This window comes from Sebastes umbrosus, chromosome 18, assembly GCF_015220745.1.
Source record: "Sebastes umbrosus isolate fSebUmb1 chromosome 18, fSebUmb1.pri, whole genome shotgun sequence".
Lineage (NCBI taxonomy): Eukaryota > Metazoa > Chordata > Actinopteri > Perciformes > Sebastidae > Sebastes > Sebastes umbrosus.
In genome coordinates this window covers 8,098,052-8,110,793 of record NC_051286.1, presented here as the reverse complement: position 1 = coordinate 8,110,793, position 12,742 = coordinate 8,098,052, and the positions used below count along the sequence as shown (strand labels likewise).

Below are 12,742 nucleotides of genomic sequence, written 5' to 3'. Positions count from 1 at the left end.
TCTAAACCAAATGCTCTCTCGGTACAGCTTACAGTGGCCGTCGTGCTGCCACTCCTTCTGAGTGCCCTTGAGTCAGACACTAGAAACACTCCACAGCCTTTGTCAGAGTCTGTCTCATGTTACACGACTGTAAGCTCCATATTGACCGCTGATACATATCTGATAAAAACTGGAACCCACAGATACATCAGGAGCTTAAAAACAGAAAGTAACTGTGCATTTTGGAGTATTGAACACCGAGCAGATATTTTACATATGAAGCTGTGATTGGGCAGAGCTGCGTATGTAAAGAGAGTAGGCCTTATTATAGTGTTTACTGGTGCATGACAAACAAGCTAATAATTTCCCACTTGTGTTGTAGATTATTTTCTCAATTAATCGATTGATCATTTGGTGTGTAAATTTCAGTGCAGTTCCCCATTGGAAAAGCGAAGTGAAGGGCTGTCTGACGGCAAGATAAAGTGGTGAAAATATAGTAAATATAGCGTACACCTAAACGGATATTGATTTTTTTAGGTTGCTAAAATAGTTTTGCTGCCATCCCCGTCCACAGCAGTACATTGCTTTGCTCCTGTGTCGGTACTCCTCTCCAAATTAGGGGGGTGCCGACCACCATCTACTGTAGGTAATACACCGACTATGGATAAATACCTCATACAACCCCACTTCAAAAACACCCGAACTATCCCTTTAAAAGGACAGCCAGCAATAAAGGAAGTCAGCTGAACAGGTGGATGCATGTGAGTTAATGAAGAGTTTGTTGCTGAGAGGTTTTATAGACACTTGGATCATTATAACTTCACAGAAGAGCTGTCTGGATGTTACATGAGCCAAAAAAAAACTCCCCAGTTCACCAGTTACCACGCCGGACTCCCACGGTGAGTAAACTGTTATTTCCAGCCTGGCCTTAGTGATAACTGCACCCTGTCTGTCTGTCTATGTCTGTCTATAGCTGACATGGGGGAACATTTGGGCTGTGAGGTTTGCTTCCTATTTTAACTCTGCAAGCTTTAAACGATCTTAGATATAATTATACATCCCGCAATTACCCCCAACTATGTCAGAGGGCCAGGAACAGCTTGGCTGCTGTTTTCCCAATCACTGGGTCGAAGTACAAAGGTTGGTTCCAGGAAATAGATCGAAACTTTATTTTTAGAAAGTGACGTACATCAGACAGGCTTTTACCCAGATCCCTGCTTCATAAATGAACAAAGCACCGGCAGCAACCTGACCAAAATTCACTCTATACTATCGAATATAGGCTGAGTGAGATATTGTAGGTAAACATACAACATCATACTTGAAGCAGTTCTAGGTTTATATTATATATTATATACAAGGCCGATTTTCTGAGCTTTTGCACCGCGAATAAAGGCATCAACCAATCACGTTGTGCGGAACCGGTTGAATTGCGGCTATATTTATGAAACAACAACACAGAGGCTCCGTAGTCTGAACCGAGACGGCAAACTGTATTACTCCTGACAAAGGTAGACAGCGCAGACCAGATCCACTTCTTCTGGTCTTACCTTTCACAATAAAAGCCCTAGACATATAATAGTCGCAGGCCAGTATTTAGTATTTTCGTGTTGTTTATTCGTCACATCCCCGGTGTGTAAAGGCTTTTACAGTTCCCTCTTCTCTTAAGATAAGATAAGATAATCCTTTATTAGCCCGGAAGTTTGCAGGATTACAGCAGCAAAGGGGTAGAGTGCAAACAATAAGAGGCATCATTAAAAAATGTTTTTTTAAAAATAAGAAAGTAAACAATAAAGATATAGTAAGTAAGTTAACTGTAAAAAACAAAATATAAAAAATAGATTGAATGAGTGGTTGGGTTATTATTGCACATATGAAATATGAAATGTTGATTTTGCACAGCGGTATATATATCAATCTTCTCTTATCAAGATATAATATGATAACTTGAACGTAGGTGATCAGGAAACCAACGGCACTGATGTTTCATGTTCTGTCCTTTTGTTAAAGGATAAAGTCAAACTTCTGGAAAATACTTCAAGTTACAGAAAGTCAGCGTTCTCCTTAAACTCAGACAAATGATAAAAGAACACCAAAGAGGTTAAAGTCTTCTCTTTTAGCTATAGAAAGTAAAGTATAGAAGGAAGGAAAGAAAGAAAGAGAAGGGAACGGAAGTAGAGAGGTATACATTGCTGACTGACTGCATTTGTGTTGCTTTCCTATGTTTGTGTGGGTGGCGATGCACACTGCTGTTGCACCATGGTGTTTTATTATGGCTGACATTTGCTGAGCTTTACGGAAACAAACACACCAACAGCACACGCTGCCCTGAATACACACAGAGGACACACTCTCAGTCCTCCACTAACTTCTGGCTTAAGATTTAGAAAACATTGCTGAATGCTTCAATTTTTTCTCCATATAGGCAGTGTGTGTGTGTGTTTGTGTGTGGGTGTGTGGGTGTGTTTGTGTGTGTGTGTTTGTGTGCATGGTCATACCTCTCTGTGTCAGGGGGGTCACACAAGACAGAGGAGCCTCAATAAAGGACGTCTAGCAGAGAGACACAGAGAGAGAAGAGAAAGGCAATTTGAAAAGTCTTTTCAGTCTGTAGACAATGATGTCTAAAGCTCTTTTGAAGACGCACACTAATATAGACACACCCTAAACACAACCAGTGGGGTACACACTCTCCTACATCTCTATTCACTCAGTAGACTTGTGCACATGTTTGCAAAATTGTCTTTTCATTATGTTATAAATGAATTCTGGTCGCTTATGTAATCTGTAGTCACTGCTGATACGATGAAGGATCCTTCCTGATTATAGCTCGCCTTAAAAACAGCTGAACATCCTTTGATAGTCCATTTTTATCTGTGATGTTTAATCAATTACTCATTTTATGACTGATGTATTGCAGGTTGCTCTGATTTAAAGCCCTGTCCCAGCCCTATTATCCATCACAAATATGACTCTTGTTCTCAAAACTAGGCCATCAGATTGCAACACAGCACAAAGTACTCCCTCTACTAATGCTACAGTCACACTTGTCAATTCACATCACTGCTCAACACATCATTTAAGGTTATTCAAAATGTAAGGTCAATCAAAACCATGTTCCTCTTCTTCTTGACATATGCTCTGAATATATTCTTGTGAAGCTGGAAACAAGTTATTACCATTTGTAAATAATTATTCACTGTTTTGCTGAAAACATTAGAAAAGTCAGCCAATGCTAAACAGCTGCCGAGTCAACAAAACCTTGCCCAAACAAAATATATTGAATTCACACGCTGACATGTCATTAAGGCTCTGTTTGCTTTGTTCGCTCTCACGACAGCAGTCAGCAATCCTCCCCACAACAAAGAATCAAAATATTGTCCCACAAATGAAGTCTAACTCAAGCCTCATGGGTACAATGACCACAAAACACAGTATATATCAGCACTTGGATTATATTCTGCTCATGGAGGAGGCTGAATTCATGCAGACAGCTTTAACAAATGGGTGTAAATGCACAGAAAACCTAAAGACAGTCGTGTGCCTGAATAGAAAACAAGACAAACTGCAAGAGGCAGATAGTTACATCCTGTCAGCAGCTGACACAAGCACAACCAATAGATATCACACAGACAACTGATACATACAGTGAATATTTCACTATATTAGAGATAAAAACTCAAATGCTACAACAAACATAAACAAAACAAAAGACACAATACTATACTACACACCAATAGTCATTTAAATGTGCTGTTTGCTGTCACATTATCACCAGACATGTTGACATTTCAGTTACAAGAATACAATGTTCCTGTTGGCGTCCGGTTCCCAACCACAAATGCCACACATGATCTTAATCATTACATAGAAAACTGTCAACCTGACACTATATTTTCAACTGTATTTTCACAACATGTCCCCCAGTATCACACTTGTTGAGTAAACATGGTTGATGATTTAGGATAGTGAACTTCAATACTTTCACTGACCAAAATGTGTGAAAGCAGTCCGGCTTATTTTGTTGAATGAATAATGTTTTTTTTTTAAAAAGATAATTTTCCCTAAAAGAAGAAATAAAAACAAATCTACAGAAAAATTAAGTATCATATCGGCACTTAAGAAGGTGCTTCTACAGTGCTGTCATACGGCTGAAACGATTAGGCTGAAAGTTGATAAATCGGTTATCTATTGATCTATTTTGATACTGATTCAATCCTTTAAAGTTATTTGTCAATCACAATTACTGTCTCCATTTTTTTCAAATGTGAGGACTTGGTGGTTAAGATGACACTTTGGGCTCTGGGAAATTGTAATGTCACTATTTTCTAATCTAAATTATCTTTTGGAAAGAGATTTTAATTTCAATGCGTTTTTACCTGGTTAAATAAAGGATATGTATTAATCAATTACTCCAAAAAATAATCCAGAGAATAGGGCTGGGTGATATGGCAAAAACCTCTATCACGATACATTTCATATCTCGATAACGATATATATATATATATCATGATATAGCAGGTTTTCTGGTAATTCATGAAATAGTCTTTATAAAATAACCCCATGGTAAAGCCTATATTTGTATACTCCTCTGTGAATAAAATACTTGACTAATGAAAAGTACTGAGTATTTTCTCATTTTAAGAACATTTTAGTGACAGATTAGTGAATTATTGAGAAAAAAATAAATAAATATAGGCCTAGCCTATTTCATGATAGAAATGCTATATAGGAAAATATATACGATAGACATTTTGACGATATATATCGTCATATTGCCCAGCCCTACCAGAAAATCCATAATGAAAATATAATAAGCGTTAGTTGCAGGCAGCCCTATACATAAGTACTGCACGTGGACATATACTCAAGTAATCCTGCATGACTGCATGATGCAAATATTATGATGCCGAGTGTCAGCAACATTTACTTCTTGTCTCAGTGTTTGTGTGATTGTGTGTGTAGGAGGGGTGATGCATCAGTGCAGACCACCCAACCACTGCACCTGTGCAATAACCACACTCACTCTACAGTATCTCATCTGAGCAGCGGCTACACTGTCGGCCCAACACCTGAAGAAGGCAAATGGTCCTGAAAGCAAACACACACTCTCTCTTACACACTCACACACCTGTTGTTAGGAATCAGTTACTTTCAGTCTAAAACATGCAAACTACAGGCTTCAAAATCACTCTTTGTATCAACACCTACACTCAACTCACCGCGGTGTTCTGGGGGTGAATCCACAAAATAACGTGTTGTTGGACAGAAGAAGCGACACAGCGAGGACACCAGTATAGAAACGGGCGTCAGGCAGGCGAGGCCGTACTAAAGAGGGGTAAGAGGGTGTTTACCACCCTCTTTGCACACCACACACAAACCATGCATGCCACATGACCACATTACCGCTTGCAGCTGCTCGCTATTCTCACCGTCTGCCCTGACAGGACCTGACCAGTGTGTACATGATATATATACAGTATGCTGCAACTTTAGACACTGACATACCTATGAGCTCCATTTATCCTCTAAACGACTCTTACTGTAACTGTAACACACGAAACAGATGAGGCTCGCTAGACGGACCCACAACTCCCCCGCAGCAACTTTCTAAATTATTTTTTTTAAAGTTATGGTTTCAGGAAATTGAGAGACTTGGAAGTTTGGATATTTCGAAGAGCTGACTGCGCCACCGGTGGTTTGCCTCGGATGGTCTCAAATATCCTGAAACATTTTAGACATAATGGAGACCAAATAAACTGTCACTAGGTGTTAAACAAAAAGCAGGAACATTTTAGCTGAGGTTTCTACAGGATAAGGAATGCCCTGAATAACCTGAACTGATTCTAATCTGCTGCTGCAAGCATGCATGAATATTTCGAGGGAGGAGAGCATGACGGTGGTAGGGCAAAAATCATAATCACGATCATTTTGGTCAATATTAAGGTCACGATTATTTAACATGACTACTCATTGAGTTTGGAAACATCATGCATTTAGAAAGAACATTTTGTAGCCTTCATTTTAAAGTTAAATGCATCAATCTGGTGCACTTTGAGAGCAAAATTAAGAGGCTAAATCTATGAAGAACTTTGTGCACCAGGGAGAATTCCCACGAGGGGATACTCCTACACCGACCAGCCGTCCCACAAACCAATGGGTGACATCACGGTGACAACGTCCACTTCTTATATACAGACTATGCACAAGACAAAAAAACAAGAGCGTCATTGCGATACAGAAAGCTGCACATTAATCGTTTTATATCGATTATCTTGTATTAGAAGCCAAAATTGTTGAACTGAAATTGAAATTGAAACACAGCCGTAACGGTATAGGGTTGCAACTAACCATAATTTTTTATAATATTTAGATATGTAGATCAGTTGTTCAGTTGTGTCTAAAATGTCAGATCCATCAATCACTCTATATAACTTCAACTAATTCTTAACTTGAGAGGAACACATTTAACTGCATTGACTACAAGCAGGTTGAACCGAAAGCAAAAGCCCCTCCCTGCCTCTCCAATCTCTCGCTCATGACCTTTGACCCCTGTGCTGCCAAAGAGACAGCCCGACTGACCTGGCATGACCCTGGGGTTGACACCAGGCAGGTAAAAACAGAAGCAACTCATCTCTGGTTACATGTTAAAGATGGACAGCCAGCAGGCCAAGGCTGTTCGGAGGACTGGGAGTCAGAAGTTATAGCATGTTCTGAGGAGGAGACATGGTGGAGTATGTTGTAGAGGGTTTTACAGGTCTAGAGGGTTGTACCAAAGAACCTGCTCCTATTCCAACCAACCATTCAAGATGGACTCTTCTGATTAAAATAGCCCGAACCGGCACTAAGGATCTTCCACAAGAACTGGACTCAAGTTGATGATTTTTAGTGATTCTGATGTACCCAAACTGGAAAAATGCTGAACACTTTCCCTTCCCAGGTTTGTTTTTAAGCTCTCCAAAGCTGTATTCAGACAGACAAAAGCAGTGCACGAAGAAATGCAGCTCCCCTTATTCATTTCAATGGGAAATTAGTGAGCGTTGACACAGCTGGCATCTGTGCCAAGTTACGCTCAGTTCTTTGGCAAAACGTGCTCATTCATCCAGCAAAAAGTTGAACTTTTGCAACACTGCAATGCAACGTAAGACGCTGCATTGGCTGATCAAATACTTGCAACCACACATTCTTGGTAGATTACTACTATTTGTCACAAAAAAAAGGACAAAAAAAGAGTTCTAAAATCTTGTCTTGTAGTATTTGAACCCACTTTGAAATGATTTGGCATCTGAAAAGCCTTCAAACTTGTGGAACTATTACTCAAACTGGCCTTCCTGGATTATATTTCATCGTCTCATCAGTACCTGAAGCAACATGCCCGACCAACGTAGCAGACCATTGCATTGTTTTACAGTATCACAGTGCTGTTTTACTTAAAGTGATAACTTTTGTGAACATAGCATTTGTGTCCTATTATCAGATTCCTCTCACGTCCATTTATATTTACAGAAACCCTAGACGTGTGGCTGGAACCAAACCAGAATTAAGTCTAGATCTGAAACCTGAACAGATCTGACTCTTGGGTGGGGAGGGTGCTCTGCCCAGAGAAGTGTAAGGTGGGAATGCCAATTGCAAAGCAAGAAAGCATGAAATAAAGAGAGAAAGGGTAATGTAGCATTCACACCAAGAGTAAAGCTTTACTCGCGCGAGATGGACCGCCGGTATCATTTGTGTTCATTCGCGCTAGATGCACCGGAGAAGAGAAGGGGTTTATCTCCATAGATACCAACAACTTTTCTTTCCATCATTTCATTCAACCATGGAAGAAATAACCAGTTTTGCTGCTTTGTACATGTTGTGGAAATCCCAGACATGTCGGAAAAACAAACGCCGGCGCCACACGTCGCCACTGTGATATGAACCCAAAATAAACAGATTGTGCTATAATTTAATTGGAATAAACAGATCTAAAGGATGCCGAAATAACTACATAATGATGTTGATTTGTAAAAAGTCTAAATTCATGCTTTGTCAGGTCTGTCCGCAAACCGACAAGCAAACATCTTTTAAAATGCTTGTTTTCTGAATGGAGTTCAGATTGATCAGTGCCAGGCTATGCAGCTGCTCCATTAACACTCAACATAACGTCATCTAGGCATAAATACGACAGCTACGTTGTTGTTTATACCATAGACCGTCTAAGGTTTATACACATACAGTTATACACAGAGTTTTGACCGGTCTCTGTACAGATATGATGTACTATCGTAGCTCTGGGTGCCTACATACAGCCACAATATTTTTTTTCTCCATTTCTGACTCAACAAGGTCAGGACGTCAGTGACGACAAGAGGAGAATCTCAACGCTGATAGGCTTTCACCACCCAGCGTCAAGCTAATTTCTCGCTCGAGTTGAAATATATCAACCAGTGCAAATTTGCGTCTATTCGCCTCTTTGTATTGACTTTGTATGTCATTGCGCCGCGCTAAAAGTTGGCTTCGCTCTTGGTGTGAACGTACCGTAATGCATACAGAAAGAGACAAGAAGATATTAAGAAGAAATGCAAAGAGATATACTGAGAAGCCGGAAGGAAGGAAAGAGTGAGAAACAAGATGGTGAAAGAGACAAAGAAAGAAAGAGAGATGTGGGAAGTGAAAGTTGTGTCTACCTACCGTTCTCAAGTGCACAACAGAGTAGAAATGTTTGATTATTCGACATTGAACTTGCAGCCTGACATACCTGAAATACTCTACAATATGTGCAACCAACTTGCAAGTTCATCACAACAATCTTCTCAATCACGGTCTCAGCCATAGATCTAATCCATCAGCTTTAATCTATTTCTTTGCCCATTTTTTACTGCCATCTTGCAAGCTATCAGAGGCATCACACATACCAAACAGTAAACGAGCAGAGAGCTCTGAGGTCCATCCAACTGCTCCTACATGCAAAATGAGGAATACTTAAATTTCACTATAATTTAACTCTTGAGAAATTATATAAACCAGGGGCTAGATAGGAATGACTGTTGTGCTAATCATAGGTTTCACCCCCACCGCTATTATCTCCCAACCCACAATGGAGACAGTAACAAAGTTCAGCACTATTCTAAATCAACTAAACAACTCAAATCTTTCCATATGGAGACACAGAGATAAAATGTTATGTAGTTGAGGTTGGTGTGAAGAAACCGCAAAGTATTATCTTCAGGTACATTTAGATAAAATGCTAAGCTTGTTTGTTTGGGGAAAATAAGATACATATTTACAGTATATACTGGTTATCATGTACAGGGTGGTGAGTGCCTGGAAAAGTGGGACGGATAATTCTTGTTTTGCTGTCTCATTTTGCCCGTTGAAGATGTAAACAAATCGCCCACCGCTCAATTAAAAGTGCACAATAAGCATCAACCAGGGAAAAAGTGGAGACCCTCAGGGGGCCTGTTTGGGCCACAGCCCATCTGTTACTGCCACCCCTCTCTGTTTAGTTTCCTCCACAGGGAGCAACAGTTTGGAAAAGTCTCCAACCTGACTGACTGGACTGATTTTTGATCTAGGGTTTGGATTTTTAAACTACTTTTTTTCTGTCACAGCCTATAATTGCACTGTTAGTTAATGAACTTGACAATTACTTGACTTTTTTATCTTTAGCTGCTGATAAAACAAAGAAATAAATAAAGAGCTGCTTGGTTGATGGTCTGCGTACTATTTAACTGTTAAAATAACAGTTGCGGAGAAAATAACCATATTTTGAATTTTAATTGGGATACAGAAAGCAGAATATAATATGAAATCTGTTTGTTTGGTTTATAGAAAGGTGAAGTCCCGCCCCTTCCTGTGGACCACCATGGGACCTTACTTCGGAAAAAATATGAACGGTAGTCAACGGCGAGAGACAAATATTTTTTTGATCCTGTTTGAATTGCGCCATGAATCACACATATGATGTATGTCAATTTAAAAGATAATTTTACAAGTCACGAAAGTTGCAGTTTGTTGCAAAACTGTTGAAGTATCAGACTGTGAAAATACGTAATTAGAAAGACGACACACCCAAAAGTCTCGTAAGTGGCATCTCTCTCGCTGAAGCTACAATGTGTTTAATACTGGGATGTACTCACATGAGCAACGGGTCTCGCTCGTTCTTTCACTTCTGGCTGATAAAATGACCAGGAGTCGCTGGATAAAACACATCAGGTAAGATAACATTTCATTTGTGCGTGGAACATAACTACATGTAAAGTTAGCTAGCTAGCTAGTGTTGATGAGACTAGAGATGTAGTTCACTGAGCGGTTTCACACAAAACTAAATGATACAACGACAAGCTGAGACTTTCTTGACTTGCAAAATTATGTTTTAAATTGTCAAACATCATATGTGTGACATTCATGGCACAATTCAAACAGGATCAAAAAATTATTTGTATCTCGCCGTTGACTACTGTTTGTATTTTTTCCGAAGTAAGGCCCCATGGGGTCCACTAGAAGGGGAGGGACTTCGCCTCTCTATAGTCACAAAACAAAAACATAATTTGAATACTCAACCTTTAAGGTTCAAATATTCAATGGGAGAGAGGAAAACGCAAAGAATTAAAGAGTTTCAAATTATTTATGAACTGGAGGCCAACCAACATTGGAGGAAAATATTAGCTTATCAGTATCACAAATATATCAGTATATAGAAACTACAGTACAGAAATGCAAAATATGTTATTCAGAACCATATCTTGTTTTTTTTACCCTGTTTGTATACTTATATATGCTCTAAAACACATTTTGGATGTAGGAGAGGGGGGATGGGGCTGTTATATTCAGCTAGACCCCAGAAATGCTGAGGCCATCTCCGATAACACCCTTTGGCAGGTTGTGGTGTGATAAATCACTTCAGCTGACCCAACAGGTCAGATATAATGATTCATTAGACTGCTGGTGATTCATTAAAGCATATTATGATTTATTAAACCATTTCATTTCACCCAAACTGATCAGATGAAATGATTTAGTACCCCTAACATTGCTATTATTATTATAACATTCTTACTAGTTAACGTGCATCTGTTTCCATTCAGCTTCATGTTAATTGTACTTAATATGCATGCCATAAATCCTTCATCAGAGCCACGGTCTGTAGGACAGATAATAATGCACACAGTGCACTTTCATAGACTAAGCTACTGGAATTACCCTGCACTATATTCACTTTTAACAGTCTCTTCTGCACTATATTCACTTTTTTAATAGTCATGTATCACAGCTGTTACCCTGCACTATATTCACTTTTAACAGTTTCCGTCATCTCCTTGTATTTTTTATATCTGGTATATTTTTTTGTACTTTGTACTTTGCACTACTAACTCTTTGACTGCCTTTTTACTAAAATGTTTTACACTATGGAACTGTGATGCTGGAAACTTGAATTTCACTCGGGATCAATAAAGTTACTATCTATCTGTCTATCTATCTATCTATCTAATAAATGCCGAATTTCACTCTGTACACCAACAATTTCAGAAAAGTATTAAGTTATGTTCCACAAAGCCTGTATGTTTGGCAATAAGCCAGGTAACTTAAAAATTGCCAGATTTTTGAATGGAATAAGGTTCCTCCCATACAGAACAGCTACTACTGCGCATAACTCAGGTCAGATGTAATGATTCATTAGACTGCTGGTGATTCATTAAAGCACATTTTGATTTATTAAACCATTTTAGTACCCCTAACATTGGCATTCTTATTAAAACATTCTTACTAGTTAACTTTGCATCTGTTTCCATCCAGCTTGTTGCATGTTAATTGTACTTAATATGCATGCCATAAATCCTTCATCAGAGCCACTAACATATGCCGAATTTCACTTTGTACACCAACAATTTTAGAAAAGTATTAAGATATGTTCCATGAAGCCTGTATGTTTGGCAATAAGCCAGGTAACGTAAAATTGCCATATTTTTGAATGGAATAAGGATCCTCCCATACAGAACAGCTACTACTGCGCATAACTCAGCAGTAGTTTTGATTTGAACGCTCAAGACAGATAGGCACCTTTTTTGTTAAAATAAGGTGTCTTTTGGACACTTTCAGCTGCCAAGAAATTTAGAAAAGTACTTGAGTATAAGCTCATTTTCGGCTCTGCCTCTCAGGGAAGCTGTGTGACATCTGAGCGGCCATATTGCAGAGAAAAGTTTAACTCCCTGTTCACCTTGTTTCTGTTGAACTCACAAAACCTCGGTTGGAAATTTAACATCAAAAAGTCAGACTCAATTAAAACCTTAAAACTTTACTTTCTGACTATGTTTAATCTCTAAACAGGCTGCTGGAGAGGTGGTCTACTCACCGGGACTATTTTCGGCAGGTATTCGTGGTTCAAATACCATCAACACTGAAACGTGTGACTTAAAAACCAAGTTTCTTCTCTCTTCAAATATCCGCTTCCTCTTTTCGCCGCTGCCTCGTTTCTTGTTTAAACAATATACGGTCCCGGTCCCGTTATTTATTCCCGTTGTAAACCATGTTTAACACCCTCCGTAACCCGCTACCGCTGCTCTGGTACCGGTTGTGATGAAGTGGACTATTTTTGAAAGAAGAAGTCACTCCTCTTCTTCGGTCCGTCCGTCCGTCCTGCCCCCTCCTCTCTCCGGTGACAGTGAGCCGTGTGTGCCGCTGACACACACAAAAACAGCTAATTAACATTAGTCACTAAACATATTCCGGTAATAAAACAGTTTAAATCAGATTTTACAGTGACTAACTTAGTTTTAATGCCAAAAAG

The 12,742-nt window shown here is 39.2% G+C and overlaps 1 protein-coding gene across 10 annotated transcripts in view; it reads right to left on the bottom strand.

Annotated features, from left to right (window-relative positions):
• Window positions 1-12,742, bottom strand: part of LOC119476904 (dystrobrevin beta-like) — a 46,696-nt gene extending 33,954 nt beyond the window's left edge. For 5 of the 10 annotated variants that reach the window (XM_037750550.1, XM_037750544.1, XM_037750545.1 and 2 more), the window contains exons 1-2: window positions 12,308-12,741; window positions 2,478-2,529 (exon numbers count right to left, since the gene is read on the bottom strand). The gene's annotated coding sequence lies outside the window, so the exon portion shown is untranslated. Of the gene's footprint in view, window positions 1-2,477; window positions 2,530-5,198; window positions 5,343-12,307 lie in introns of those variants that run through there. The other 5 variants (XM_037750551.1, XM_037750552.1, XM_037750546.1 and 2 more) reach the window with 5 other exon arrangements.